Source organism: Panthera uncia, chromosome F2 (genome assembly GCF_023721935.1).
Source record: "Panthera uncia isolate 11264 chromosome F2, Puncia_PCG_1.0, whole genome shotgun sequence".
Classification (NCBI taxonomy): domain Eukaryota; kingdom Metazoa; phylum Chordata; class Mammalia; order Carnivora; family Felidae; genus Panthera; species Panthera uncia.
In genome coordinates, this window is record NC_064812.1 from 59,214,143 (window position 1) to 59,226,176 (window position 12,034).

The 12,034-nt window shown below is 39.1% G+C and overlaps 1 protein-coding gene across 2 annotated transcripts in view; it reads left to right on the top strand.

Annotated features, from left to right (window-relative positions):
• UBE2W (ubiquitin conjugating enzyme E2 W) overlaps positions 1–6,922 on the top strand; it is a 90,641-nt gene extending 83,719 nt beyond the window's left edge. For both annotated transcript variants that reach the window (XM_049633248.1, XM_049633250.1), the window contains one exon: positions 6,555–6,922. The gene's annotated coding sequence lies outside the window, so the exon portion shown is untranslated. The remainder of the gene's footprint in view (positions 1–6,554) is intronic.
• Positions 6,923–12,034: the final 5,112 nt, after the last annotated feature.

Genomic DNA, 12,034 nt, shown 5'->3' on the forward strand with positions numbered 1-12,034 from the left:
TATTGACATAATATGTGGTTCTTACTATGTTGATGTACATTCCTTCTACTCCAATTTATGATAGTTTTTGTAATGAAAAGATATATTTTATCAAATGCTTTCTCTTTATTTTGATCTTTCATTCTATTAATGTGGTGTACTACATTTATCAATTTGCATATGTTGAACTGTCTTTGCATCCAAAGGGTGAATCCTATTTGATCATGGTGTGTGATCCTTTTCATGTGCTGTTGAATCTGGTTTGTTAATATGTTGTTGAGAATTTTTACATCTATGTTCATGAGTGATATTGGCCTGAAGTTTTATTTCTTGTAGTGTCCTTACCTGGTTTTGGTATCTAGATAATGCTTGCCCATAGATTTTTTGGGAAGAGTTTAAGAAGCATTGGCATTAATTCTTCTTTAAATGTTCAATAGGCTTCACCAGAGAAACTATCTGGTCCTGGGCTTTTCATTATTGGGAAATTTTTGGTTACTGATTCAGTGTCCTTACTCAGTATGTTTGGATTTTCTATTTCTTCATGGGTTAGTCTTGATAGGTTGTATGTTTCTAGGAATGTATCCATTTCTTTAATTTATCCTATTTGTCGGCCTACAGTTGTTAATAGCAGTCTCTTTATGGTCCTTTATATTTCTGTTTCATCAGTTATAATGTCTCTTCTTCCATGTCTGGTTTTATTTTAAGTCTTCTCTCTTTTTTCTTAGTCTAGCTTAAAGGTTTTTCTTTTCTTTTTTCTTTCCTTTCCTTTCCTTTTCTTTTCTTTTCAAAACATCAGCTCTTACTTTCACTGATTTTTTTCCTATTATTTTTCTGGTCTCTATCTTGTTAATTTCTGCTCAAGTCTTCGTGATTTCCTCCCTTTTGCTAACTTTGTGGTTAGTTTGTACCTCTTTTTCTAGTTCTTTGAGGTGTAACTTGGATGTTTTATTTGAGATCTTTTTTCTGAACATACATGTTTATCACTATAAAGTTCCCTTTTAAAACTACTTTTGCTGTATTATATAAGGTTTGGTACATTATGTTTCTTTCCATTTTCATTTGTTTCAAAATATTTATTTCTTTTTGACTTCTTTTTTGATCCATCAGATTATTCAGGAGTATGTTGCATAGTTTCCACATTTTTGTGAATTTTCCAGTTTTCCTCCTGTTATTGATTTCTAGTCTTATACTATTATGATCAGAAAATATACTTTGCATTATTTCATTCTCAAATTTGTTAAGACTTATTTTATGATCTGTCATAGGATCTATTCTGGAGAATGTTCCTTATGTGCTTGGCAAGAATATATATTCTGCTATTGGGTGGAATGTTCTGTACAATAGACTGTTAGGGGGCATTGGGGTGGCACAGTTGGTTGAGCATTCAACTCTTAATTTTGGCTCAAGTCATGATCTCACAGTTCATGAGTTCGAGCCCACATCCAGCTCTGCACTGAGAGTTTGGAACCTACTTGGAATTCTCTCTCCCTCTCTCTGCCCCTACCCCACTCTCTCTCACTCTCAAAATAAATAAACTTAAAAAAAATAGACTTTTAGGTCTATTTGGTTTAATGCTTTTTTTTCTCTTTAAGTTAACTCTTTGCCCAATTTGAGGCTTGAACTCATGACCCCAAGATCAAGAATTGCTTTACCGACTGAGCCAGTCAGGCTCACCCTCCATTTGATTTAAAGTATGATTCAAATCTGTTTCTGTATTGATTTTCTGTCTGGATGATCCCATTGTTGGAAGTGTGGGATATTGAGGTCCCATACCATTATCATATTGCCACGTATTTCTCCCTTCAGATCTGTTATTATTTGCTTCGTAAATTTAGGTGCTATGATGTTGGGTGCATATATATTTACAATTATATCCTTTTGATAAATTCACCTCTTTATCATTATGTAATGGCCCTCTTTGTCTCTTGTTACAGTTTTTGATGTAAAGTCTATTTTGTCTGATAAAAGTGTAGCAGCTACTCTGATCACTTCTGGTTTCCATTGGCATGGAATATCTTTTTCTCTCTCTTTGAGCCTCTGTGTGTCTGTAAAGCTGAAGTGAACCTTTTTTTTAAAATATTTATTGATTTATTTTGAGAGAGAGAGTGAGCGAGCAGGGGAGGTGCAGAGAGAGGGAGAGAGAGAATCCCAAGCAAGCTCAGCACTGTCAGTGCAGAGCCCGAGGTGGGGTTTGAACCAAAAACCGTGAGATCATAACCTGAGCCAACACCAAAAGTCAGATGCTTAACCGACTGAGCTACCCACCCAAGCACCCCTTTTTTGTACTTGACCTTTTGTAGTTGAATCTTTTTTTTTTTAATGTATTTAAATACACTCTATCTTTTGATTGGAAAATTTAATCCATTTACATTCATAGTAATTATTGATATGTAAAGACTTACTAATGCAGTCTTATTGTTTTCTAGCTGTTTTGTAGTTTCCTTATTTCTTTCTCCCTCTCTTGATGCCTTTGTGAATTGATGATTTTCCACAGTGGTATGCTTTGATTCCATTCTCTTTATCTTTTGTGAATCTACCGTAGGTTTTTGCTTTGTGGTTACCATGACACTTATGTAAAATACCTTATAGGTACTATAGTCTGTTTTAGGCTGGTGACAATTTAACTTCAATCATGTAAAAGTACTCCACGCTTTTACTTTCCCCCTTTTGTTTTTGGTGTCAGAATTTATCTTCTTGTATTGTGTATTTATTAACAAATTATTGTACCTATAGGTATTTTTAATACTCTTGTCCTTTAACCTCTATCCTAGAGATAAGTGGTTAACACACCATCATATTACAGTATTAGGTATTCTGCATTTGACTATATACTTACCTTTACCAGTATGTTGTATATTTTCATATGTCTTCATATTACTAATTAGTATCTTTTTATTTCAGCTTGAAGAACTCCTTTCAGCAGTTTTTGTAAAGCAGGTCTCGTGGTGGTGAACTCTCAGCTTTTCTTTGTCTGGGAAGGTCCTTTATCTCTCCTTCATTTCTGAAAGACCACTTTGCCAGCTAAACTATTCCCTGTTGATAGTTTTTTTTTTTTCTTTCTTTCAGCACTTTGAATATATTATCCCACTCTCTCCTGCCTGTTAAGTTTCCTGCTGAGAAATCTGATTATAGCCTTATGGTGGTTCTCTTGTAAATTAGAAGCTTCTTTCCTCTCACTGCTTTTTAAGATTCTTTCTTCCGTCTTTTATTTTTAACAGTTTTATTATAATGTGTCTTGAAGAACATCTCTTTAAGTTGAGTTTTTTGCTGACCTATGAGTTTCATGAACTTGGATATACAAATCTCTTCTTAGATTTAGGAAGTTCTCAGTCATTGTTTCTTTAGATTCACTTATAACCCTTTTCCCTCTCTTCTCCTTCTGGGATTCCAATAATTCACAAATCATTTCTTTCTATTGTATCCAATAGATCATGTGGGATTTCTTCACTTTTTTTTATTCTTTCCTTTTTTCTCAAGACTATGTAATTTCAACGTTCCTATCTTCTAACTCACAGATTATTTTTTCTACTTGATCCACTGCATTTTTTTTTTTCATTTCATTTGTTGTATTTTTCAGCTCCAGAGTTTCTATTTGGGTCTTTTTAATGATTTCTGTTTTTGTAAAAGTTCTCATTTTGTTCATGTATAGTTTTCCTGATTTTGTGCAATTATCTTTCTATATTTTCTTGTAGCTCATTGAGCTTCTTTATTTATTTATTTTCTTAAATGTTTATTTATTTTTGAGAGAGCCAGAGAGCACAAATGGAGAAGGGGTAGAGAGAAAGGAGGACAGAGGAACCAAAGTGGGCTCTGCATTGACAGCACAGAGCCTGATGTGGGACTTGAACCCAGGAACAGTGAGATCATGACCTGAGCCAAATCAGACCTGAGCTGAAGTCAGACCTGAGCTGAAATCGGATGCATAAAGAAGACACAAGTGCCCCTGAGCTTCTTTAAAACAACTGTTGTAGGGGTGCCTGGGTGGCTCAGTGGGTTAAGCATCCAACTCTTGATATTGGCTCAGGTCATGGTCTCAGGGTTCGAGAACTCCTCTGCGCTGACAGTGCAGAGCCTGCTTGGGATTTTCTCTCTCCCTCTCTCTCTCAAAATAAACATATCAATAAATAAATAAATAAATAAATAAATAAATAAATAAAACAACTATCTTATTTTCTTTTAAATATTTATTTATTTTGAGAGAGAGAATCCCAACCAGGCCCTTCACTGTCAGCACAGAGCCTGACATGGGGCTGGATCTCATGAACTGCAAGATCATGACCTGAGCCAAAATCAAGAGTTGGACACTCAACCAAATGAGCCACTCAGGTGCCCCTAAAATAACTATTTTAAGTCCTTAAGTCAGGTAAGTTGCAGATCTCCAATTCTTGGGGACCAGTAACTAGAAGATTATTGTGATCCTTTGGTGGTGACTTGTTTCCTTGGTTTTTCATTCTCCTTTAAGTTTTGCATTGTCATCTTTGCATTTGAAGTGACAGTCATTTCCTGTAGTCTTTACTTCCTTTGGGAGAGAAATACCTTCCATCGGCCCTGCTAGGAATTCTAAGGCTTTGTCAGATCTTTTATAGATACATCTGCTCTGTGCTTCTGGCTCTGACTTGTGGCAGAATTCTTAAGCTTCTATGCCCTCTCTCAATCCTTAAGCTTTTATGCCCTCTCTCAATCCTGCAACACACCATGCTGACAGTGCTGACAGCATTTCTTTTGTTTGCCCTAAGTTGGAGCTCAAGCTCTAGTTTGTGGTGTCTCCCTGGCCAACAGATTCAGGCCAGCTTTCTGTGTGTGCTCACTAGCCATCTTACAAAGTTTTCTCTTACCACCATTGGAAGTGTGCATGGAGACCCAGCTACAGCACGGAGGAGATCACGGGTGAGGTATGTGGAGTGTGGGGGGTGTCCATCGTCCAGTTGAGGGGAATCCACTTGTGAAGTGTTCTCAGCTGTTTATGGGCAGGCTTCTTGATGGAGTCTGCTTTGCAATTAGTAGGATCCACTTGCCTTTAATGCCCTCCTTTGAATTACTATAGTATATGGTAGAGTAAGAGAATAAAAGACTTAAGGAAGTGAGCATGCTGGGGCGCCTGGGTGGCTCAATCAGTTAGGCATCGACTCTTGATTTCAGCTTAGGTTATGATCTCATGGTTTGTGAGTTTGAGCCCTGTGTAGGGCTCTGTGCTGGCAGCCTAGAGCCTGCTGGGATTCTGTCTTCCTCTCTCTCTGCCCCTCCTCTGCTTACTCTCTCTCTCTCAAAATAAATAAAAATAAAAAAGAAGTGAGCATAAAAGAAATAAAAGTAAAAAAGAAGTGGAGTGGATGTTATGTGAGATCAGAAGACTCCCGAGAGCATTATATTCCATGAGAGGTCCTGGAGGACAAATGATCACAAGGCCATCATCTTAAGGTGCAGGTGAAGGGGGCAGTAGAATCATTAGGAAGTTCAGTGGTGTCTCCTCTGCAGGCCAGGGCAAGCCCTTGGAGAGACTATGCCAAAACTTGGATTGTTGCTGGCAACCGGGATGAAGGAGGCCCAAAGCAACATAAAGCAGGTGGTGGTACATAACTGCCAGAAGCCAGAATTTTAATAACTCTAGATCAGATTTGCAGCCAAGGGGGCTTGCATTGCAGAGCGTTCTGGACAGGGTTGGAACAGAGTCCCAAAGGGGCAAAACAGAAGCAACCAACAAGGATACTACTCAAGTACATATAATTAAAAGAAAGTGAAATTAGATGTAATGCACAGCATGGTGATTATAGTTAATAACAGTGTATCATATTCTTGAAATTTGCTAATAGTAGATCTCAAGTGTTGTTACCACACACACACATACACATGCACATGCATATGCAAATGGTAAAAGGTGATGGATGTGTTCATCAGTTTGGTCATGTTAATCATTTCACAATGTATATAAATATCAAAACAGCACATTGTGCACTTTAAATATATACAGTTTTTATTTGAAATAAATAAAGGAAGAAATGCAAGAATGGTTGAACAAGAGGCTGTGTAGTCAGCTCAGCAAAATTACAATGATCTTGCCATGTTTCTAGGCAAGAAACAGTATTTAGATCAAGGACTCATTGACTGCAGGCGAAAGAACACTGCAACACCATGGTTAGAATATACTATAATGATTTCCGCGGTTCTTCCCCAAAGGTACATACTCAGATGATATTATTTACTCCAATGATTATACAGTGAAGAAAGGGGAAACTCAGACATTTCTAGGGCTGTTGAACACAAGAGGCCTAAAATGTCTTCTTGGTTCCCCTATCAGGGAGGGGACAAATGAGGAGCCAGGCAATAAATAGGGTCCTTGGCAACTTCCGGTTCATAGTGGGTCCACTGGGTCTGCACTCTGTGGTTAGTCTTCCATACCTGGATATTTGGCTGGGATTGTCATATTTGACAGTTGAAGTAAACCTTATACCGAGTCTGCCTACCGGGGGCCAAAGCCATCATGTTAGGTAAAGCCAAGTAGAAGTCTCTGATACTGTCCCCCACCACTTTCCCAAAATTGAATATATATATTTTAAATTACAATCTTTTATATCTAGCCAAGATGAAGTAACAAGGACCCATTTAAGGAACTAAAAGAACTGAAGTAACTAAAAAGCTACATGAAATATACCAAACAACAGTTTCAAAAACACTGGCTATCAGGAGAGGAAGGACAGTGGTCCCTGGAAGAAGAGAAACACATGTGGTGAGCCCTACAATTGCTGGAGCTTCCTGCCAGGGCGGTGTTTCCAGTCTGCTGTGCCCAGAGGGGGAGCCAAGTGGAGCCCGACCATCTTCCTGAGTTGAGGAGACAAAGCTGGAAATCAATGGAGGCCCAGGGTGGCTGGAGTTCTCAGGTGCAAATACTGGTGAGTAGAGACCATTGCAGAGACAGCATGCCAGGGAGCCCCAGGTGGTGTCCGGCAAGTCTTCAGCATGTGAGGAAACACTCAGGCTGAGGAAAGAACCACCCAAAAGGAGAAACTTGCACAGATCACAAAAAGCTGGGAAGAGCCTGTGTTCCCACCAGCCAGAGTGGAAAGCCTTGTCATTCATGGGGCATAGGATGGAATATTCAGAAGAGTATTGCCTAAGTAGTGAGGAAAGATTAATCCTAGACTAAACACTGCTCCAAAAAGCAGTGCCCACCTCAAAAAGCATAAAGAGTACGTTTCAAGAGGATCAAACTCTTCCCAAGTAACTTAACTGCATTGCAGAACAAAGCTTTAGAATATTTATAGAAATAAATATCATGTTTATATTTGTGTGTGTGTGTGTGTGTGTGTGTCCAGCACCCAACAATCCAATGGTGGGAAAATCACTACGTTGGGCCCCTTTTGTCCTGGAAAAACGTTATGGGTTAAATTGTGTCCCGTCTAAATTCATATGTTGAAGTTCTGACCAGCAGTGCTTCAGAACATGACCTGATTTACAGATAGTCTTTACAAAGGTAATCAAGTTAAAATAAGATCAGTACAGTAGGGTCCAGCTCAATATGATTGATGTCCTTTAGAAAGGGGAAATTTGGACCGAGAGACACACAAAGGAGGAAGACAATGTGAAGACATAGGGAAGAAACGCGAACATAAGGATGGTCATCTGTGAGCCAGGGAGAAAGGCCTGGAAGGGGCCCTTTCCTCACTGACCTCGAAGGAACCACCTCTGCAGACACTTTGATTGCAGACTTGTAGTCTCCAGAACTGGGAGACAATTTCTCTTGTTTACCCAATTTGTGACACTTTTTTATGGCAGCCCTAGGAAACTGCTACAAAGGACAAGACTTTGTTTTCACCAGAGTAACACTTATTCTGGGTATTGGTTTACCTTTTCTGCCAGCAGAGTCAAGCAGCCAGCAGCACTACATGGTGTCTTATAGAGTCCCTGATCCACAGGCATGGATTCCAAATAATGTGGTATCTGATCAGGAGACCCACTTCACAGCAAAGGAGGTATGGGAATGGGCCCACGACCATGGAATCAACCGGCCATATCCCAGATGCACCATCCAGAGGTAACTGGCCTGAGAGTGCATCACAGCAGCATACTGGAGGGACAGCTGATGTATCAATTTGGAGGCAATGGTCTGTCTGCAAAGATGGGTGCTGTCTTCCAGGATGTTTGTATATGCACTTCAATCAGTAACTTCTATATGGGGCTCTGTCTCTGATAGGAAGAATACATAGGTCCTGGAATCCGTTTTTGCCAGGGGACATAGCACAAGTCCCATTATACCCCAAGTTATAGCTACTGTCTTAACACTTTGGATTCTTTGTATTCAGGAACAGGCTGGCAAGGAGGCCATCTTGGCTGGAGTAATTGACCCTGATATCCAGACCAGGAATGTCAAATAGACCCAAGGCAGTCTCTTACGGATTTAGACTAAAAGAATACATTCTCATTTTTCTTGAGCATATTTTTCCCCAAGAAGTAATATTAAAGTTATTTTTGTATTATTATTAAAGTTCTTTGGTGATAACTCCTAGATAAGAACGTAGTTTCTTTTTCAGAAGAGAATTTTTGGAGAACATTGCCTTCTGCAGTTCATGGGAAGAATTGAGTGTCAATATATACAACTGGACATGAACAAAACAATACAACTGGAAATTTTACTTAAGTCATGGAAATTTGCTTGACTTTGAGCTTGAAGTAAAAAATATGCTTTCTAACTTCTTTACCCCCAGTTTTTTGCATATGGCCGGCTGTTAAGCAAAAAATTCAGTAAATGGGGGTGCCTGGGTTGCTCAGTCAGTTAAGCACCCAACTCTTGATTTCCATTCAGGTCATGATCTCAGGGTTTCTGAGATCAAGCCCCATGTTGGGCGCCATGCTGGGCATGGAGTCTGCTTGAAATTCTCTCCCTCTGCCTCTGCCCATTCCTGGTCGTGCTCTCTTTTTCAAGAAGAAAAAAAAAATTATTAAAAAAACCCTCAGTAAATATTTGCTAAATAAGTGATTAACAAAAGTTCTGAGCCTAAGTTCAGAGTTTCCCATTATTCTCATTTCAATGTCCCTGAAATTGCCTCTTTAGCTCCAACTTTTATGTGGCCAAAGTGTTTCCTCCATTCACAAAGCTGAAGAGTCTTTAAAAAATTTTTTTTCATTATTTTTTATCATTCTGTTTATTTATTATTTATTTATTTATTTTTATTATTTTGTTTTATTTTAATTTCAGTATAGTGAACATACAGTGTTATATTAGTTCCAGGTGTACAATATGGTGATACAGCAATTTCATACATCACCCAATGCTCTTCACAGACAAATGCCCTCCTTAATCCCCATCACCTATTTCACCCCACAGCCCCCTGGTAACCATCAGTTTGTTCTCTAGAGTTAAGAAAGGGAGACTTTCATGAGCTCATTCGTGCCTTCCAGTAACAGAAAGGAAAGAGATTCTGTTTTATATCTTTGTCTCTTTAAGAAAAAATTATGACTTGGTTCAATACAGCATTACTGAGTGTTAAATCAATTCAACTCAATCCCCTTCCAGTAAGATTTGGAATGGAGTCAGAATTCATACTTTAGGGGAATAAAGCTCCCCCAGATGATTCTGACACACAGCCAGGTTTGAGGATGACTGTTTTAACTCACTTCCAAGTTTCTTAGGTTACCAGAAATGTTATTTCTCTTTCGAACATCAGTCTAGGAAGTTGCAAGACAAAGCAATTTTCAGCTGTAACTCAGTATCAGGAGGATAAACATTTGTCAGGGAGAATACAGCAAGGGAACAACAGCAAAATGTACATTTTTTTTTTTTTTTTTGCAGAAAGAGGGGAAATAATTTAAAAATTAAGAGGAACTACAATTCCTATTTAGAATAAATAATAAATGGGCTCATGACCCATTTATTGTTTTGAGAGAATTGTTTCGAGATCAGTGACAGATCTCCCAGTCATCAAAAAGAAATTTCAGATTAGAATAGTTTTACATTTGTAAATATCCTTTCACATTTCAAGCTGGACCTGGGCCTTGCATTAGGGCTATTTTTGTTTTAAATAAATCAGCTAAAACTGTTTGGTTTCTGAAACAGGAGAGTCTGGAGTGGTAGTGGCTTCATAACAGCGGGAGGCAGGGCTCAAAGAGGGTAGGTAGGGCCGTCTTCCCTTCTGTGTGGCTTTATTCTACGGGCAGATTCTCTCCAAATGGTGGGGAAGAGGGTCACTGACAGTTACATCTTCCCAGCCTAGTGACTCCAAGAAAACAGGTCTCTTCTCTAGTGTTTGCATGGTTATCTTAGAGCTGACTATGCTTGGTCTTTTTTGGATTGTAGTTTGTGGCACACCTCAATCATCACTGAGGGCAGGGTAATGGGGGATTTTGGTAGGCCTGGGTCTCATGACTGCCCCTGTGACCATGAGTTCACAACCCTATCAGGACCATATGGAATTGGCAAAGAGTTTCCCAACATAATGAAAATGAAGTTGGGGTTTTAATGGGCAGAGAAAATCTGCAGGATTGTTTGTATGGCAGATAAGAGATACGAATTTGTGCATGGAGTTAATCTAAAATATTTCAGTCTGTGAGACTGTAGACCAACGTTTTAGGTGTTTTTTTTCAATGTTTATTTTTGAGAGAGAGAGAGAGAGACAGAGTGGGAGTGGGAGAGGGGCAGAGAGAGGAGGAGACACAGAATCTGAAACAGGCTCCAGGCTCTAAGCTGTCAGCACAGAGCCTGATGTGGGCTCGAACTCACAAACTGTGAGATCATGACATGAGCCGAAGTTGGATGCTTAACTGACTGAACCACCAGGTGCCCCTAGATCTTTTTTTAAATGTTTATTCATTTATTTTGAGAGAGAGAAAGAGAGGGAGAACACAAGTGGGGGGAGGGCAGAGAGAGAGGGAGAGAGAGAATCCCAAGCAGACTTCGTGCTCTCAGCACAGAGCCCAGAGTGGGGCTTGAACACACGAACCATGAGATCATAACCTGAGCCGAAATCAAAGGTGGGACACTTAACCAGCTCAGCCACCCAGGCACCCTGGTTGTGGATGAATGTTAATATGAATGAATGGATACCTGGGGAGTGGGGAGGGAGGCAGCAGGGAAGCACTTGAAGGCAGCCCTGCCATGGCTAATGGCTATGTCTTTTTAACTTTTTCTTGAGATATAATTGACATAACATTGTGTTATTTTCAGGTGTACAAGTATGACCAATATACGTATACATTATGAAATGATCAACGTAAGTCTAGTTAACATTCATCATCACACAGTAACAAATTTTTTTCCTTGTGATGATAACTTGTAAGGATCTGTTCTCTTAGCAACTTTCAAATGTGCGATACGGTATTAACTATAGTTACTGTGCTGTATGTTACATCCCCAAGGCTTTCTTATTTTATAACTGGAAGTTATATTGTATTATACCATATGGGGTATATTGTATTATACCATATGGGGAGGGAAGTAGGGGGTAGGCAAAATGAGTGAAAGTGATCAAAAAGTATAAATTTCTGGTGTGCCTGGTGGCTCAGTCGGTTCAGCGTCCAACTTTAGCTCAAGTCATGATCTCACGGTTCGTGGGTTTGAGCCCCGCATCAGGCTCTGTGCTGACAGCTCGGAGCCTGGAGCGTGCTTTGGATTCTGTGTCTCCCTCTCTCTCTGTCCCTCTCCTGCTCACTATCTCTCTCTCTCAAAAATAAATAAACATTTTTTTAAAAAGTATAAATTTCTCCAGTTATAAAATAAATAAGCCCCCATCACTTACCTCTGACAACCACCAATCTGTTTTCTGTATCTACGAGTTTGGCTCTTTGGGTGTTGTTTTTCTAGATACCACATACAAGTGAACTCATATGGTATTTGTCTTTCTGACTTATTTTACTTAGCATAATGCCTTCCAGGTCCATCCATGTTGTCACAAATGGCAAGATTTTGTTCTTTTTTTATGGCTGAATAATAGTCCATTGTATGTATCACATTTTCTTTATCCATCCATTAGGCTGCTTCCATGTCTTGGCTATTGTAAATAATGCTGTAATGAACATGCATATTCTGGTATCTTTATATATATATATATATATATATATATATATA